The sequence below is a fragment of the Littorina saxatilis genome, linkage group LG16 (assembly GCF_037325665.1).
Source record: "Littorina saxatilis isolate snail1 linkage group LG16, US_GU_Lsax_2.0, whole genome shotgun sequence".
In the NCBI taxonomy this organism is placed as follows: domain Eukaryota; kingdom Metazoa; phylum Mollusca; class Gastropoda; order Littorinimorpha; family Littorinidae; genus Littorina; species Littorina saxatilis.
This window is the reverse complement of record NC_090260.1, coordinates 17,428,409-17,447,261: the sequence shown is the minus strand read 5'-3', so window position 1 is coordinate 17,447,261 and position 18,853 is coordinate 17,428,409. Positions and strand designations below refer to the sequence as shown.

General features: G+C 41.2%; 1 long non-coding RNA gene across 1 annotated transcript in view; it reads right to left on the bottom strand.

The window, feature by feature from the left end:
- The window catches only part of LOC138950564 (uncharacterized), a 478,836-nt gene extending 472,012 nt beyond the window's left edge, over nt 1–6,824 (bottom strand). Inside the window, exon 1 of the long non-coding RNA XR_011450724.1 lies at nt 6,433–6,824. This is a non-coding gene — a long non-coding RNA (uncharacterized lncRNA). The remainder of the gene's footprint in view (nt 1–6,432) is intronic.
- Between the last annotated feature and the right edge of the window lie 12,029 nt (nt 6,825–18,853).

The window sequence follows — 18,853 nt, the reverse complement described above, 5'->3', positions numbered from 1 at the left end:
GAAAAAAACCACAACTCCCAAGATCACAGAAGCATGATTAACCATTCAGTCAATTCAAGGGAATGCACGCTGAAAACGTCCGCTTTCATTTCACCTAAGAGGGGGAGGAAGGTGTTTTGTTAATTTTCTATTGCTGGTACTCGCACGTGTTCAAAGTGTGTGGGAAAAAGATCAAGTCGCGTAAGGCGAAATTACTACATTTAGTCAAGCTGTGGAACTCACAAAATGAAACTGAACGCACTGCATTTTTTCCCAATGACCGTAGTCCGCCGCTCGTACAAAGGGCGGTGAAATTAACGACCCTGTTTAGCGCGGAAGTGGTTGCGCTCTGTTGCATATAGCACGCTTTTCTGTACCTCTCTTCGTTTTAACTTTCTGAGCGTATTTTTAATCCAAACATATCATATCTACATGTATATGTTTTTGGAATCAGGAATCGACAGGGAATAAGATGAAATTGTTTTTAGATCGATTTCGGAAAATTAATTTTAATCATAATTTTTATATTTTTAATGTTTAGAGCTTGTTTGTAATCCAAATATAACATATGTATACGTTTTTGGAATCAGAAAATGACGAAAAATAAGATGAAATTGTTTTTGGATCGTTTGATAAAAAAATAATTTTAATTACAAGTTTCCGATTTTTAATGACCAAAGTCATTAATTAGTTGTTAAACCATCAAGCTGAAATGCAATACCAAAGTCCGGTCTTTGTCGAAGATTGCTTTGCCAAAATTTCAATCAATTTGATTGAAAAATGAGGGTGTGACAGTGCCGCCTCAACTTTTACAAAAAGCCGGATATGACGTCATCAAAGGTATTTATTGAAAAAATGAAAAAAACCTTCCGAGGATATCATTCCCAGGAACTCTCATGTAAAATTTCATAAAGATCGGAGTCCAGTAGTTTAGTCTGAATCGCTCTACACACACACACGCACAGACACACACACTCACTCACTCACACACACACACACACACACACACACACACACACACACACACACACACACACACACACACACACACACACACACACACACACCACGACCCTCGTCTCGATTCCCCCTCTATGTTAAAACATTTAATCAAAACTTGACTAAATGTAAAAAGGCAAAACAACTCAGGGTTGAAGCAGCCTGCATGCAACTGAGGACAACAACAAGTCGCGTAAGGCGAAAATACAACATTTAGTCAAGCTCAGTCGAACTCACAGAATGAAACTGAACGCACTGCATTTTTTCACAAAGACCGTAGTCCGCCGCTTGTGCAAAACGGAGTGAAACTGACGAGCCTGTTCAGCGCTGTACATAGTGGTTTCGCTGTGCTGCATAGCACGCTTTTCTGTACCTCTCTTCGTTTGGTTTAAACTGTTGCATTCAACGTTTGTGCATTATTTACAAATAAAAAACGCATATAGAGTAAACAACAACAAGCAAAATGTTTATAGTGGTGTTAAGGACTGGGTGGCCGAGTGGTAACGCACTTGCGCTCGGAATCGAGAGGTTGCGTGTTCGACCCTGGGTCGGGCCGCTATTTTCTCCCCCCTTTCCTAACCTAGATGGTGGGTTCAAGTGCTAGTCTTTCGGATGAGATGAAAAACCGAGGTCCCTTCGTGTACACTATATTGGGGTGTGCACGTTAAAGATCCCACGATTGACAAAAGGGTCTTTCCTGGCAAAATTGTATAGGCATAGATAAAAATGTCCATCAAATACCCGTGTGACTTGGAATAAAGGCCGCGAAAGGTGAACATTCGCCTAACAGGCTTGAGGTTTGCTGGTCGATGTGAATGCGTGATATATTGTGTAAAAAATTCCATCTCACACGGCATAAAGCGCTTTGAACTTCGGATAAGGCGCTATATAAATAAAGAGAATAATAATAAATAATAATAATACAGTTTTCTAGAAAAATACATATACATGGCGGCTATTGTTCAGTTTAAATGAAGAGCAAGCAAACATGAAAAGAAAATTGAATGAAAAATGTACATCAAAACAAAAATCCGTTTAAGAATACATATATTATATTTTTCGTTTTAACTTTGTGAGCGTGTTTTTAATCCAAACATATCATATCTATATGTTTTTTGAATCAGGAACCGACAAGGAATAAGACGAAATTGTTTTTAAATCGATTTCGGAAATTTGATTTTGATAATAATTTTTATATTTTTAATTTTCAGAGCTTGTTTTTAATCTAAATATAACATATTTATATGTTTTTTGAATCAGATAATGACGCAGAATAAGATGGAATTGTTTTTGGAACGTTTGATAAAAAAAATAATGTCAATTACAAGTTTCTGATTTTTAACGACCAAACTCACTCATTAGTTTTTAAGCCACCGAGCTGAAATGCAATACCGAAGTCCGGCCTTTGTCGAAGATTGCGTGGCCAAAATTTCAATCAATTTGATTGAAAAATGAGGGTGTGACAGTGCCGCCTCAACTTGTACAAAAAGCCGGATATAACGTCATCAAAGGTATTAATCGAAAAAATGAAAATCAAGTCCGGGGAGATAATTCCCAGGAACTCTCATGTAAAATTTCATAAAGATCGGTCCAGTAGTTTAGTCTGAATCGCTCTACACACACACACGCACAGACACACACATACACACACAGACACACGCACACACACACACACACACACACACACACACACACACACACACACACACCACACACACACACACATACACCTACACCACGACCCTCCTCTCGATTCCCCCTCTATGGACATTCTGTGAGTTCGACAGCTTGACTAAAGGTTGTATTTTCGCCTTACGCGACTTGTTTTTTGCTGTATTTTTCTCTTTTTCTTTATTTTGTCTTATATACATGTCTGTAATGAACATTTTAAAATAAAGAGGAAAAACACTACCCACGATCCTCTCAACGCACACACACACAAACACAACTTTTTTAGAAAACATTGGCTGCATTTTTTTTTTTTACTGGTGAGCGTACCCTAAGAAGAAATCCAACATGTGTTGTCCATATGATTTGCCCGTTCGGTTTTCTTTTGTTCTCATACGCGAGATGTCTCAAGAGGACCCAGTTTGGCAAAGTTTAGAGGAGGGGGGAGGGGGGGAATGAGCATGTCCGTAATTTTATTATCCAAGTGGACAAGCGATCGACAAAAGCCCGACAAAAGACTGCCAAGTGCCGTAAATGAGTCAGGTAAGATCAAGGTGCGATTTTTGACTTGTACTTCATACCAGTTTTCCTCGCCTCTTCTCTCCTCAACAAAGGTCTAGCAACAAAGTTTGGGGGGTGTAATCTCATAAGGAGTGGCATAATATCACATGCGAATATGAGGGAACGAGACAGAAGAATGAATAAAACAGCCGCTATTACGCTATCTGTGTTGTGGCTGGAAGAAAAAAGAACAAGTCGCGTAAGGCGAAAATACAACATTTAGTCAAGTAGCTGTCGAACTCACAGAATGAAACTGAACGCAATGCAATTTTTCAGCAAGACCGTATACTCGTAGCATCGTCAGTCCACCGCTCATGGCAAAGGCAGTGAAATTGACAAGAAGAGCGGGGTAGTAGTTGCGCTGAGAAGGATAGCACGCTTTTCTGTACCTCTCTTTGTTTTAACTTTCTGAGCGTGTTTTTAATCCAAACATATGATCAATATGTTTTTGGAATCAGGAACCGACAAGGAATAAGATGAACGTGTTTTTAAATTGATTTCGATAATTTAATTTTGATAATAATTTTTATATATTTAATTTTCAGAGCTTGTTTTTAATCCAAATATAACATATTTATATGTTTTTGGAATCAGCAAATGATGGAGAATAAGATGAACGTAAATTTGGATCGTTTTATAAATTTGTACTTTTTTTTTTTTACAATTTTCATATTTTTAATGACCAAAGTCATTAACTAATTTTTAAGCCACCAAGCTGAAATGCAATACCGAAGTCTGGGATTTGTCGAACATTACTTGACCAAAATTTCAACCAATTTGGTTGAAAAATGAGAGCGTGACAGTGCCGCCTCAACTTTCACGAAAAGCCGGATATGACGTCATCAAAGACATTTATCAAAAAAATGAAAAAAATGTTCGGGGATATCATACCCAGGAACTCTCATGTCAAATTTCATAAAGATCGGTCCAGTAGTTTAGTCTGAATCGCTCAACACACACACACACACACGCACATACACCACGACCCTCATCTCGATTCCCCCCTCTACGTTAACTTAAAACATTTAGTCAGAACGTGACTAAATGTAAAAAGAAAGAATACCGTCCAAGTAACACGAAGAAGAATGGGAAAAAAATCTTAAATAAAGGGAGAGGTACAAAGGTTGCGATTCATCTCGGCTAGATATTATTCACAATTTTTGTAAACATATATTTTACATGTATCAGCATCCTACATTTTGTCCGTGTCTGCCTTCTGGCCGGGTTTGCGATTTCTACATATTATATTCATGTGTTCTTCTGTGAGAGAGTGCGGGCTCAACTTTTACAAACGGGACAATATGACATCAAATAACGCTATCAAATATCGGAGAACAGCCACACAAGCAAATGCTCTCAAGAATATGTAAACCAATGTTCATCAAAATCCGTCCAGGTAGCACACACACACACACACACACACACACACACACACACACGCACACGCACACACACACACACACAGTCCGAGTGTGTCATTACTTGAATGGGGTGTGCACGTTAAAGATCCCACGATTGACAAAAGGGTCTTTCCTGGCAAAATTGTATTGGCATAGATAAAAATGTCCACCAAAATACCCGTGTGACTTGGAATAATAGGCCGTGAAAAGTAGGATATGCGCCGAAATGGCTGCGATCTGCTGGCCGATGTGAATGCGTGATGTATTTTGTAAACAAATTCCATCTCACACGGCATAGATAAAAATCCCTGCGCCTTGAATATGTGCGCGATATAAATTGCACAAAGTAAAAATACAAAAATAAATAAATAAATCCCTGCGCTTAGAACTGTACCCACGGAATACGCGCGATATAAGCCTCATATTGATTGATTGATTGAATCAGTGAATGTGAAAAGACTATGGGTAGTCGTCTAAGACAGGTTAAAATCAGTCTAACGAATGACTACACAAACCTGCATGTGTCAGGTTTTAATTTTTGTTTGTTTGTTCTTTCTTTATTTTGTTTTGTTATTTCGTACGTTCGTTGATAAAATGCCGTCCCAACCTGCCGCCCACACACACACACACACACACACACACACACACACACACGCACACACACACACACACACACACACATTATAATCCCCCCTCCCGAATTCCCTCCCCCATTCTCCACCCGATAGCTCCTCTTTGTCTCACTCTCTCCTCCTTACAAATAACAATTTGATACGTTCATCTTTAATCCACCCCCCTCCCCGAATCACCTCACCATTCTCCACCCGATAGCTCCTCTTTGTCTCGCTCTCTCCCCCGGTGTGACGTTTTCATCTTTCGCCGTGTTGATATTTCGCTTCTCGGCCTCGTTGATCTAGTATAAACTCTACACTGAACAAAAAAACACCATTCGATAGTACTGATGAGCGACCTTGTGTACCTTACATTCATGGGACCAAATTTGTCCAACCAATTTGTTTTAATTAACTTAGAAATTTGATTCATCCTAAAATGTTTCCTTCTTACTCAAGGGACGTAATTAACCATTCAGTACACGTTTTCGAAGAATTCGATTTGGGGGTTGAAATCTATTAAATTTTACCACCAATTTTCTTCACATGCAAGAAACTGACATACTTTTCGTCCTTAAATAATTTCACTTCTTAATTTTACCAGGAAACAACATTTCAGTCTTGAGTATGTGTCGAGGGGGAAATATGTACACAGACGAAAGATGAAATCGTGACACCGGCAGGGTATCTCGGCTGCCTACTTGAGTGAGTAACAGAACAGGTCGACAAAAGACAGTCAAGTATGTAATGAGCCAATGTGTCAAGTTCTGAATTCTTCTCATGCCACTGTCCGCTGGGCAGATTCACTTGAACTTGAAGCAGCTTATCTGGATACATCGTCCTCCCTCAAGATCGTAAAATGCCCAATTAAGTACTTGAGATAACAATGGCCGCCCCCGCTTTCAGTCTCATGCACTGAGCTAGTCTGATTAAACAGCTTTCTAAAGGTTGCGAGATGTGAAACGTGTTTTTCCTTTGTGTTCCACTGCTTGTGACCCATTGTTTCGCTATACTGACTCAAAAGTTGAGTCTAAAAGAATGTGTATCCCTTGAACTGAGTTAGGGCTGACATTGTGACTATTGGAAAGACCCGCCATCTTTGGCCGGTCCGTTTCCATTCCAATCATGGTCTCGACAATCAAGTAATCTGTGCATGTGTACATGGAGTACAATAAGTGATAACGTCTCATGTGGAACAACTGAAAACAACTTACCTTCGAGTTGATTACGATGAATATTTTAGTCCTGAAAGTGTTCATCAAAGTTGAAAACCAAATTTGGGATACACAAAGTCGACCGTGGCCATCACCGGAGAACACTGTCGGTTAGTAACGCGTCTTTTTTTGGGAGGGAAAGTTTCGCACTCGCAAATCCATTTAACTCAGCAAATTCCTTGAAACAATATGCATTTATGTTATACTCTTTTCGTCTTACACAATTAGTGAACCTCTATGTTTGACCGAACATTAATTGAATAGAATATTACGAAACTAAAAAAGCAGGTGAAAAAACCGAAATGATTGACAAAGTTTCGACGTTGTCTCTCTCTGTCTCTCTCTGACTCTCTCTGTCTCCCTCTCTCCCCTCTGTCTCCCTCTCTGTCTCTCTCTCTCTATCTCTCTCTCTCTCTGTCTCTGTCTGTCTCTCTGTCTGTCTGTCTCTCTGTCTGTCTGTCTGTCTGTCTCTCTGTCTCTCTCTCTCTTTCTCTCTCTCTCTCTCTCTTTCTCTCTCTCTCTCTCTCTCCCCCGACCCCCAGCCCCAATTTTTGGAAGGTTAGAAACTAGAGGACGTACATTTCTGTACAGTCACCATAAAATCTTCATTATGAATGCAAAAATGTTAACAAAATCGGCAAACCATAAAAGAACATGAAAAAAGGAAAGAGGTGCATTTAAAGGCTGTTGCATGGGTACTGGCTCTCAAAATCCGTTCAGCAGAATGAGTTCGCATGTAACTGAAACTATTCTTAAAAGTTACTTGGTGATTTTAAAAGCTTGATAACACAAGTCCCATGATTTTAGACATGCTACAATGCCTTTAATCGAAGAAAGTTTGCGTTCTTGGCTGAGTCAATGCAGCTGGCTCGAAAATTACCTCCCTTGGACGCGTGACGTCTATAGCGGAATCGGCCGGGTGGAACGGCGCTCTCTTATGCCGTGCAATGGGCGCAATCGGGTAGTCTAGTCATGTCCTCAAGAATACTTCAAAGGTAGGTCAAGAGAAACTAAGGACGGGGTGCGAGGGTGACTTCTCCCAGGTTATAACATTTCAAACAATAAATAACAGAGTTCATAACATGTATTCTGCTCCCTTCCTGCTTTTTCAGGTGTAATTCCCACTTGAACCCTGTTTTAGTTCAACTTATTGGCAGATATATTGTCACGCGCCGAGGGACACAAACACACTCACACACACACACACACATACACGCACGCACGCACACACACACACACACACACACACACACACACACACACACATACACACACAGCCACCCACAAGCACACATACACAAACTGATGTGACACACACACACACACATACACAAACTGATGTCACACACACACACACACACACACACACACACACACACACACACTAACACGTGTACACACACACGCACACACACTAACACGTACGTGTAATCACACACACACACACACACACACACACACACACACACACACACACACACACACACGCACGTATAGACAATCACAGAGATTAGGTTCATGTATTCTGCCCCCCTCTCGCCAATTTACAAAATACAACAAGAGGTTTGATGAGCACAGTAGATCAACTTTAAACGTACACAATTATATTTTTAGCATTACTTTTCAATTCTCGTTGATGCATTAATGATGCCAGAAAATGTAACCGGACGCATTTGGAACGCCAAATTAAGCAATCAAATACATTGCGCGGTACATCGGCGCTTAATTTCATAACGTCTGACTGAGTCATTTGTTATTCGGTGATAGTTTCGCACATATCTATCTCCTGTATTTGAAAATCTGTTCACCTTACGTAATTTTCAAAGGCTTTATATATATATACATTTCTTTGATAAACTATACGAAACCGTGCAGGTGAAAAATTGGTAATGACTGACGTAGGATTTACGTTGTGGATTTCACGTTGAGGGCACGTTGGCGATCAATCAAACCCCAACGTTGTGTGTTTACGTTGAAACTACGTTGTAGGAACGTTTGTTGTATCAAACTAACTTTTGTTTTTAAATCACGTGAATTTCACGTGAAAATCACGTGAGTATACCAACGTTGTTCGAACACCAGAAAATCACAATAATACAACGTCGATTTTACGTTGCTTTTTAAGGTGGAATCCACGTGAAATTTACGTTATGTACCAACAAAAAAAACACAACTGTAACGCAACGTTGCTTTCACGTTGTGTTTTTTGGTTGGATCCACGTAAATTTCACGTAATCTTCGCAACATTTGTAAGACACCAAAATGCAACGTGAAATTCACGTAAAATTTACGTTATATTACAACGTCGAAAGAACACCAAAATCTCACAATGACACAACGTTGGTTTTACGTTGCGTTTTTTGGTTGGCTCAACGTAAATTTCACGTAAAGTTCGCAACGTTGCTAATGACACGAAAAATTCACATTTTCGCAACGTCGTATTCACGTTGTGTGTTTGCTGGGTTCACTTCCATCATCTGGTTTGGTGGAATTCTTCTGTATGGCTGTGACACTGGTATGTCATCTGTGGTGGGAATTCTGTGTTCGACAACGTCGGAAAATCCCATCTCTCCCTCTTTTGGAAAACAATCTGAGTGTTCTTCCAAAAACTTCTTCACCAATACCACTTGCTCTGAACTAAATCTCGAAAAATCTACTTCAGGAAGTTTCACAGTGCTTTTCTCCTTTCTCACTCCCTTCTCTGTCAGGTCAACTTCTTGCCTATAGATAAAGATTTCGCTGACGTCTGTAACCTCAATCTCTGTTTCCCACTCTGAGTCAACTACAACGTCCATCTTTTCTACACAGCCTATCCTGACATTTTTGTTCAGCCATACATCTGATTGTCCCACATTAGTTACCTGTAGTGGAAACAAGCCATTCACTTTCTTTGCTACAGTGTCCATGACCAAAATGCCCCTGGGAAGATGTTCTTGGGTAACTAAACGTCTAATCATCACAGACTCTCCAGGGTCACCTACACCTGCTGATACCATGACAACTGAGATGGAATTTGCTGGAAGTAGTGTTTTCTCCTCAGCTGTTTTAGCGAATTTGGCATTCCCCCTATTTTTCATCACTTCTGCCTGTATCTCGCTAACTTCCACTGAACTGTCTGTGAACATCTTCTTCCAGTCTAAACACTCTCTCAAAATGTTCATTCCTACCAGCATGGGAGGACGAGGAGGTTTGTTCTGTGCTTTGGTCACGAAAATTCCCACATTTTTGACCACTTGATCACCTATTTTGACATCTGTTACAAAATATCCCGCATAAGGTATGTGTAACCCATTTGCTGCCCTGAGCGTCAAAAAGGATTCTTTCAACTGAACCACAGAACCAAAATGCTCTGTAAAATAGTCCTCAGTCACTGTAGTGACCATAGATCCTGTGTCTAAAAGGCCCTGAACTCTCACTTCGTGTATCAGGAGGTCTATTACCGGACTTTTTTCTGTCAATCTGGGTGAGCCTCTAGACTTCACCTGCGCTTGGCTCTGTGTGGCGCAGGCCTCTACCGGTTTCCCGAGCGCCCCTGCCCAAAATGCTGTCCTCTTCGTCCACCCCCTCGGCCACGTCCGCGACCCGATGCTCCATCCTCTGAGTCTAGTGAGGTACATTCCCTGGCAAAATGTCCCTCTGCCCCACATCGGTAACACCCCGGCCTCGAACCTCTTCCTCCCCCCCTTTGAGCTAGCGTCAATGCCTTCACGGTCTCTGTTAGTTCCTTCACTGTCTCCTTTAGGTCCTTGACCTCCTGGTGGACAGAGTCCGGTGCCTGCCCTGCGTCAACCCTAAATACCTCTACTGGGGTTGGGGATGGGGGTACATCCATGCTCCACTGTAAGGCGATTTGCCTCGCATCAACGAAAGTCATGCCCTTCTTTTCTTGTACGGTTTTCTTTAACTCTCTCCTCAGGATCGTATCTCTGACTCCAGCTATAAACTGATCTCTAATAGCCTCATCCGGGTTGGGGAAAACTGATGCCTTAAGTGCGAGCACTTTCTCTTGTAAATCTCTAAGTCCGAACGAAAACTCACGGACATCTTCATCTGCGCGTTGCCGTCTACCATAGAACTGACCCAGAATTTCGTGAGAGGACCCCACCCCCGAAAAATGTTCCCTCAATACGTGAAAAATCTTGTCCACCCCCTCTGCTTTACCCACACTCAACTTAACTTCTTTGGCGGCCACACCACCGAGGTGTTCCAACACAAAACCTTTCACATCTTTCACAACATTTTGTTCAATGACTCTCTTGCAGTCTTCTATCCACTGTACCACATTCTCATCCCCTCTGCCTGTGAATTTATACAATGTTTTTTCTTTTCTCGTGTACACAACATTTTTTCCTGACATTTCTAACTTCAATTTTGCCAATTCCTCTTTTAAAGACTCAACAGTGTCTGGTTCTTGTCCAGCAGACTCCATAACTACAACTATTTAGCAAAAATCCAAAAAAATTTAATACCAAACTATCACCCAAACAAATTTCTGCAAAAATTTTCAAGTACCAAAATAACATCAAAAAGTCACGCCAACATAACACAATATAATCAGTCAAGTCAAGTCTGACTGGTCAAAATCAAAATTTCATACTCAATCAACCCAAAATGTCATGGCACAAAATTTTTTGTCCACTCAGGCATCACCCTAGCTACCATCAATCATTCCACCTAACCTGCACTCCTTTCATTTTAAAATGTCTTATAAAACAATCCCTAATTATATCAACAGTCCAAATATGTGCCAAGTGTACTCTGGTAACTACCTTTCTTGGGGGGAAAAATATCATGTAAGCGGCGAGAGCCTGCCATCCACCTTGACGGTGCAAACCGCCTGAACCTGACAAAAACCCTTGCAATACTTATTCAATGCACCGCAACGCAAACCACAACATGATATATATCCAACAACAATTTCTAATTACACCACTTTTATCAAGCACATTCAAAAATTCTTCCAGCTGTAGTGCAAGTCCTGGCCTCTTTTCTTCAACCCTCTCATTTACTGCCACTGTATCTACACGCAGTACATACTTTTCCCATACATATTTCTATCATTTACCAACACATGTATCTAAATTCTAATATTTCTTGGTCCTTACAGTATATTCACTTTCTTAACTGCATTCTCTACGTCATACTAATAAACCAAATATAGTGGGTTTTTTCTTTCTATACTGCACCCATAGTTTATTTTCTAATCACCTGCATCATACTGTTGCTTTCGTTGGCCATGCCGGTCTCTGAACCCCACGTTCACACTGCGACCTGCCGGTCAGTCGGACAACTCACTCGACCTTCACTGTAACCGCTGTCTGGCAGTTGAAAACTTCGCCTCGCTGGCAGCGCAACGGGTCATGCACTGGTTGGCACAGCTACACAGCTACGACAGGTCTCCGCCCGGTGTCCTTTCTGGCTTTCTTCTGTTCAGTCCGTGCGCCATTTGTGGTGTTCTCTCTGGCTTCACTGTAACCGCTGTCCGCTGTCGACGACGCCATTTGTGGTGTTGTTGTAACCGCTGTCCGCGGCTGTCGACGACGCCATTTGTGGTGTTGTTGTTCTGTCGTTCTGGTGGTTGTTTGTGGGTGAACGCTTCTCAGTCAAACGCAATAAAAGTGAGTCGAGCAAGCGAAGTCATTTCTTGTTCTTTACTTCGCAAAGGTTCCCGCTCGACTGCCGAGATCTTTCACAAGTCTCGCGGTCTCACGTGATCATACAGGCACACGCATCTTATTAGTGCAATGCGCAAAACAACCCAAACAGCGCGCAACAATGTCATGGACAGTCATCGTCTCACATTTAATGTATTTGTTGCAGTGATTCCCATTGAAGCTGCCACCAAAAAAGGCCTGAGGTGTTATGCTATGCTTATCCAAAATCTCATTAACCCCTGCAACTATTGGTCCTTCAGATTTGTCGAAGACTGGAAACGTTTTCAGATTAAGTTTCCCTTCTTGTCGGAGATTATACATCTTTCTGACACACATTCTGAATGCTTCGGTAGTGTTCTTAATCACCACAAAACGCTCTTCACTCAGTTTTATTTTAGAAAGGGCATCTGCTATTTGCTTGTCAAGCTGGTGACACTCACTTTCAAGAAGAGCGTGGTGTTTGTTTACAATACCAAGGAGCAAATGAAGGTAAGGCGGCGCTACATGACTCACTTTGACGTCCCATATTGGAGCGCGAATGACGTTGTAGTGGTCTTTGGCATGTTTTTTGTCACTGCCAGATTCTTGGTACCCTATGAGGTCTTCTTTCATGTTTCTTAACGTTCTTTTGGGGGCTTTTTCTCTTGGACTCCATTGCATTTGCGTTTTCGAAGTCTTGCACCGAAGACATGGATAACTACTCTGGGCTCCTGACAGTCCATACATTTTTGACTGGAAATCATAATCCCCAAACATAAACACTCGCAGCCTTTTTCCTTTCCACATCATGCCGTTGACAGCACTAACTCCCTCTTTAATAGTGCTGCCTAAAATCTTTTCAAGGTTTTCAGCAGAATCTTTGGCTTCAGTCATCACAACCAACTTTGAGTTCGCATTTGGATTGTGGAGATTTGCTACTTCAAGAACAACTTTAAAACTACCCCCTCCATGGTCACCCCCGATTTTAACCCAAATTTCATTTTCTGGCAAGGTGTTGTTATGCCATGTTAGCATGTTCTTCTTGTCGTACTGGTCTAAGAGATCAGTTACAAACTTGGGCCAGCTGACAATAGAAGACACGGGAATGCCCCTAACTTCCTCTTTCTTTGTCGCTTTGTTGATGCATGAGAGACGTATTGTGTAAACTTCTATTTTCCCACAAAGCACTCCCTCCTGAAATTCCCTCTCCTTTTTTTCACACTCCATTTTTATTCCCATTGCCTTGTTTAATTTTCGCAACTGCCTTTGTTTTGCCCAGCTAAGTGACAGTTTTGCTCTAATTTGAGCTGCTGATTTTGAAGAGACGCGTGCCTGTCCCAACCCAGCTGTTTTCAGAATGTCATCCCTTTTGCGCTTTGTAGTGTGCTTGAGTTCAGTGCTTTGTTGTTTTATTATGTCAGCTTCCGTGGAACCGGAAATTTCTTTTCTCAAGTTGGCAATTTCCTTTGCTCTTCTCTTCCTCATTGGAGTAGAAACTAGCGCTGATGACTTTTTAGCTCTCACAATTTTCTTTAGGACAAGTGGCTGTGCTTTTGTCTTACATATCAACGTCTTCTTGTCATCTGACTGTGCCAGTTTAACCCTAACTAAGCCAGTTAAATACTCTTCCTCTTTTTTTGTCAAAGGTGCTTGCAACTGTTCTATTGGGCGGAGTTGGGTTTGTGGTTTGTTTTTTGACAAAACAGTGTTAGTATCTGTTGCTTTCTGTGACTGAGATACAGACTTTGCTACAGGTGTGTTATCGTTTGATTCTGCTGGGGCTTGGGTTTGAAATGATGTTGAAGCAGCTGACACGACGACTGTGTCATTGTTAGTACTTACATCACTCTGACTCTGAGTCGTACCCTTGCGAGATGTCAGCAGGTCGAACAGACGTTTTTTGACCACACGGCTTGCGGTTTTTGTTTCAGGTGTTGAAGAACACTGTGGCTGAAAGGTTTCAACAATAGAAGTGCTTGTACAGGCATCAGTACTGTCAACACATGTGCTTTTTCTTTGCGGACTAGCAGCTTTTTCACTGGCTTTTTTTGTTTTTTAAGACAACCGGCCATTTGTTCGGCAAACGTTTTACACACACTACAGTCAGCTACTTCCACTTTGGAGTTGTATTGTGTCCACATCACTTTTGTTTTTTCAATGTTATTATGTATTGCTTTTGAGAATCCTTGAGATGGAATGTTAGTTTTTTTGTTGTTGGCTGAGACGAGAAGAGCATGTTGCACACAATGTACTTGAGAAAGTGGTGCCATTAGCTTCTTCAGAAACTTGAATACCGTGAAACTGAAACAACCCTGATGCATAGTTTTTGCAATGCCTAATGGTATGATGTTTGTCCTTCGCTGCCTTTGATCTTCTGCCACAAATTCTGCACATAGCATTTAGCCTAAATATGTGGAGATCTTCCGTATGTTGCACTGCCGCCATTCTTAACTGGGACACCTTAAATCAATAAATTGAAAGAAATTGACACCAATAAACAAGCTAAACCATGTACACACAAACAGACAGGCAAAAACATAAGCACAATTACAGTCACAAGTGACAACATTAAGTAAAGAATAAACACATCATACTGCTTAAGAACACAAAACAATGGGGGGAGGGGGGGGGCGCAAAACAAGCAACAACAAAACAGAAAAGATGAAATGCACTGGAGTCAACAGCCACAGCGATTGTCACACATAGTCCATAAAACAAGTGTCTTGCAACGAGTGCCTGTTCCGATGAACCGTGCGTGCACCGCGTGGGTATTTACGGGGCAAATTAAATTGCTCCAGAAATCACACAAACACCTTGCGCAAAACTTATTCTCACTCTATAACACAGTTTAGAATAAGTACTTACTGACGGCAACACAGGAAACACAGTCAATCGCTGCTATGATTGTTGAGCGTGGTCAGAACATGGTACACAACGTGCATATTCTGAATATTGTAAGTGGAACAAAGAGCACGTGTCAGCACTGAGTTATATCAGTATTACCACAATTGCAGAAAAAGCGAGTCTTGCGTAAACCTCTGGTTTGCACTGACACAAAGCCTGTATATCAGAGTAACCAGATACACAAGATGAAGGTAATCCAACCATCAAGTCACGAAAACCATTCATTTCACGCCAAGAAATACGTATTTTTTTCACACTGACACACACACAGCTGTACAGTTGCAGACTGGATGCCAAAGTCTTTGTGCTGCGCCAGCATTTCGCGCCAAAGAGAAGAGAGGTCACCGGCACCGCGCGCGCAGGGCCCGCTGATAAAATTAGGCCGCCAAGCTCCAAGAAAGGTTCAGCTGAGATAGCAAAGCCCTACACCAAACGGAACAGTGGCCCCCGGAATCGGCGTATGGCTGGCTGATCGGCGGGATAAAAACGGTTATACACGTAAAACTCCTCTCGTGCAAAACCATGAGTGAACGTGAGAGTTTCAGCCCATGAACAAAGAAGATGAAGAAGCAGAAATGCTAGAAACTCAGGATCATTCAAGGTTTGCACTAGTAAATTACTTATCCTGAAAACAGTTTTTCCACAGTTCCCTATTCTAGTTTTAGTTTCATCGGCTTGTGAGGAAGGTTTAAAGGGCACAAGTAACTGTTTTTTTCCCGGACAGAAGACGAGTTGCATCCCTTGAATCACCATGGCAGTTTACTCCGCATTGAATACAACTAAGGCAGGGTTCTTTTTCGCTTGCAACTGTTTCCGAATGTTTAAAAAAGAAGGTTCTGTATGACATGAAAGAGTTAGATTCTACTTTTTCTTCTGGTGATGTTGAACTTTAACATTGTAAATTCAGGAACGGTTTTCTACTCCAATTGAAGCCTCTACTTTTTAAGAACCTTACATTTTCTAATTTGATTAAATTTAATTATCTGTGCAGGTACCAACAACGGTATGGCAGCTCGCTTTCCCCAGTGAGAAAGCATCCCGGATTTCCATGAGGGTAACTGCACAGGACGACATGAAATCTTATCCTTAGAGTTATCCTACATTCCGCCCAACCAGCCCCTACATCTCATAGGGGGAGGTGTGGACACAAGGACAGACAAACAACAGTCAGACAAACAACCGACAGACAGACAGACAAACGTATATCACCCCCCCCCCCCCCCCCCCCCCCCCTTCCCGACCCCCAGCCTCCCCTAACATTTCCGAGTGATTTAAAAACGAAGTGACAGAAATGGCGTTTGTTTTCTACAGATTTTAATGAGCCGTTTATGATTTAGATTCACGTAATACTCCGGTCCAGTTTCTATGTTGAGATTTCTTTATAAAGAAAACAGGTAACATCCGCGCCGCAGCATTATTGTACCTTTGAGTGGTTTCAGACTTGACCATCACAGAGTGATACACATCCACAAATAACAACAACAATTACACTCAGCGGTTTAGACTTTTTTTGTTCAAATGATATTTTGTGCCTCTTATCTACCATACTTGCACGCCGAGCACAGCTGCCGTCTGGAATGTTTCAACTCCAACATTCAAACTAATCATAATAGTTATACACAATTTACAAAAAAATAATTAATCGTCCTTCCGCAACGTTTTTCGTCACCAAAAGACAGTCTCCGGCGCTAAACAAAAGGCATTAGACATTAAAATTCGATATTTTTACACATTTCAGACACAAATTAAAGTAAAACAATTGGATACTCATTGTCTGTGACAGCTGTGAAATCGTCATTTGATGTTTGAGAGTTTAAAGATAACCGCCCCCCGGAAAAAAACCTGTAGAAGATCTCAGGCGTTATTATAAGATGTTTGATGGGTTGTTGACAGACCAGCTTTTTTGTCGGTCCGAGGGGGAGCATATCGTCTTTTGTTTCCTATTTATTGACCAAATCCAAAGGCCGCGGTCAATCAATATGAAACAAAAGTCGATATGCCCCCCGAGGACCAACAAAAAAGCTGGTCTGACAACACACCACCAAATATCGTTTTTGTCATCATTTTAGTGGTGAGAAAATAAGTGCCAAATCAACACAGGGAGCCATGCTTCGAAACACGAGTTCCGTTTTGATGATACATGGTTAGGGGCCCCAGCACGTTGTTGCAATCAAAGCTGGCGTGTGAAAGCAACTTTCTGTGTTTTGAGTTCATAAAATGTTAGGATAAGTATGTCAGGTTTGAGGATGCACAGTTCTGTAGATTCCTCTCAGTATTCCACCCACTCGGTTTTCAGTTGTAAATATTAAGCTTAGTGATCGAATGTGGAAGCTACGTTGGGTCAAAGGTCACAGAAGATTTGTGTCGTGCAGCGAAGGAAAGAATTGCGATCTTCTTTCCGACTCATTGCCTCTTTGTTTTTCATTCTGCTTGCTCGGCTTTGTTAGATTTTTCCATATCTTGTTGCTATGTTCTTTGCTTTTATTATTATTTCTTATTTGTGCTTCGTTTATCGATACAACGTCTTGTGACGGGTCAAAATGTGTGTGGGCCACTGGCAGGGGTCAATTGGTTTGACTTGAACTTGACGTTCGTGTTTCTCCGAACGTCTGTGTATCGAAACACAGATACACGCACTCCATGACTTTGTAAGAAGACAAAACATATCGGTAGGTTTCATTATTTTTTTTGTGTGTGATGAATTTATGACCTTTCATGAAGTAGTTTTGTTTTTTGTTTACTTTTGCCAGTTTGCCAGTTCATTTTTGGAACTTTGCAAAGCAGCGTCGTGTCGTCTGTTTAGGTCTGGGGAAATACCAATGAAAAGAGCCGAAGAATCCCCGAGCGTTTCTATTGGGTTTGCTTTTTATATTTAGTCAAGTTTTGACTAAATATTTTAACATCGAGGGGGAATCGAAACGAGGGTCGTGGTGTATGTGCGTATGTGTGTGTGTGCGTGCGTGTGTGTGTGTGTGTGTGTGTGTAGAGCGATTCAGACTAAACTACTGGACCGATCTTTATGAAATTTGACATGAGAGTTCCTGGGTATGAAATCCCCGAACGTTTTTTTCAGTTTTTTGATAAATGTCTTTGATGACGTCATATCCGGCTTTTCGTGAAAGTTGAGGCGGCACTGTCACGCCCTCATTTTTCAACCAAATTGGTTGAAAGTTTGGTCAAGTACTCTTCGACGAAGCCCGGGGTTCGGTATTGCATTTCAGCTTGGTGGCTTAAAAATTAATTAATGACTTTGGTCATTAAAAATCTGAAAATTGTAAAAAAAAAATAAAAATTTATAAAACGATCCAAATTTACGTTTATCTTATTCTCCATCATTTGCTGATTCCAAAAACATATAAATATGTTATATTCGGATTAAAAACAAGCTCTGAAAATTAAATATATAAAAATTATTATCAAAATTTTTTTTTCGAAATCAATTTAAAAACACTTTCATCTTATTCCTTGTCGGTTCCTGATTCCAAAAATATATAGATATGATATGTTTGGATTAAAAAACACGCTCAGAAAGTTAAAACGAAGAGAGGTACAGAAAAGCGTGCTATGCAGCATAGCGTAACCACTACCCCGCTCTTCTTGTCAATTCCACGTGCACTGCCTTTGCCACAGGCGGTGGAGTGACGATGCTACGAGTATACGGTCTTGCTGCGTTGCGTTGCGTTCAGTTTCATTCTGTGAGTTCGACAGCTACTTGACTAAATATTGTATTTTCGCCTTACGCGACTTGTTATTATCCATGTATAACCTGCTTCCTGCAACTATGGTAACCGGGGATTCAATAAATTATTGCATGGGGAACGTGAGATTTATTTCCCAGGTGCTTGTGAATGAAAACTGGTGAAAATGATGACAATGCGTTTTGT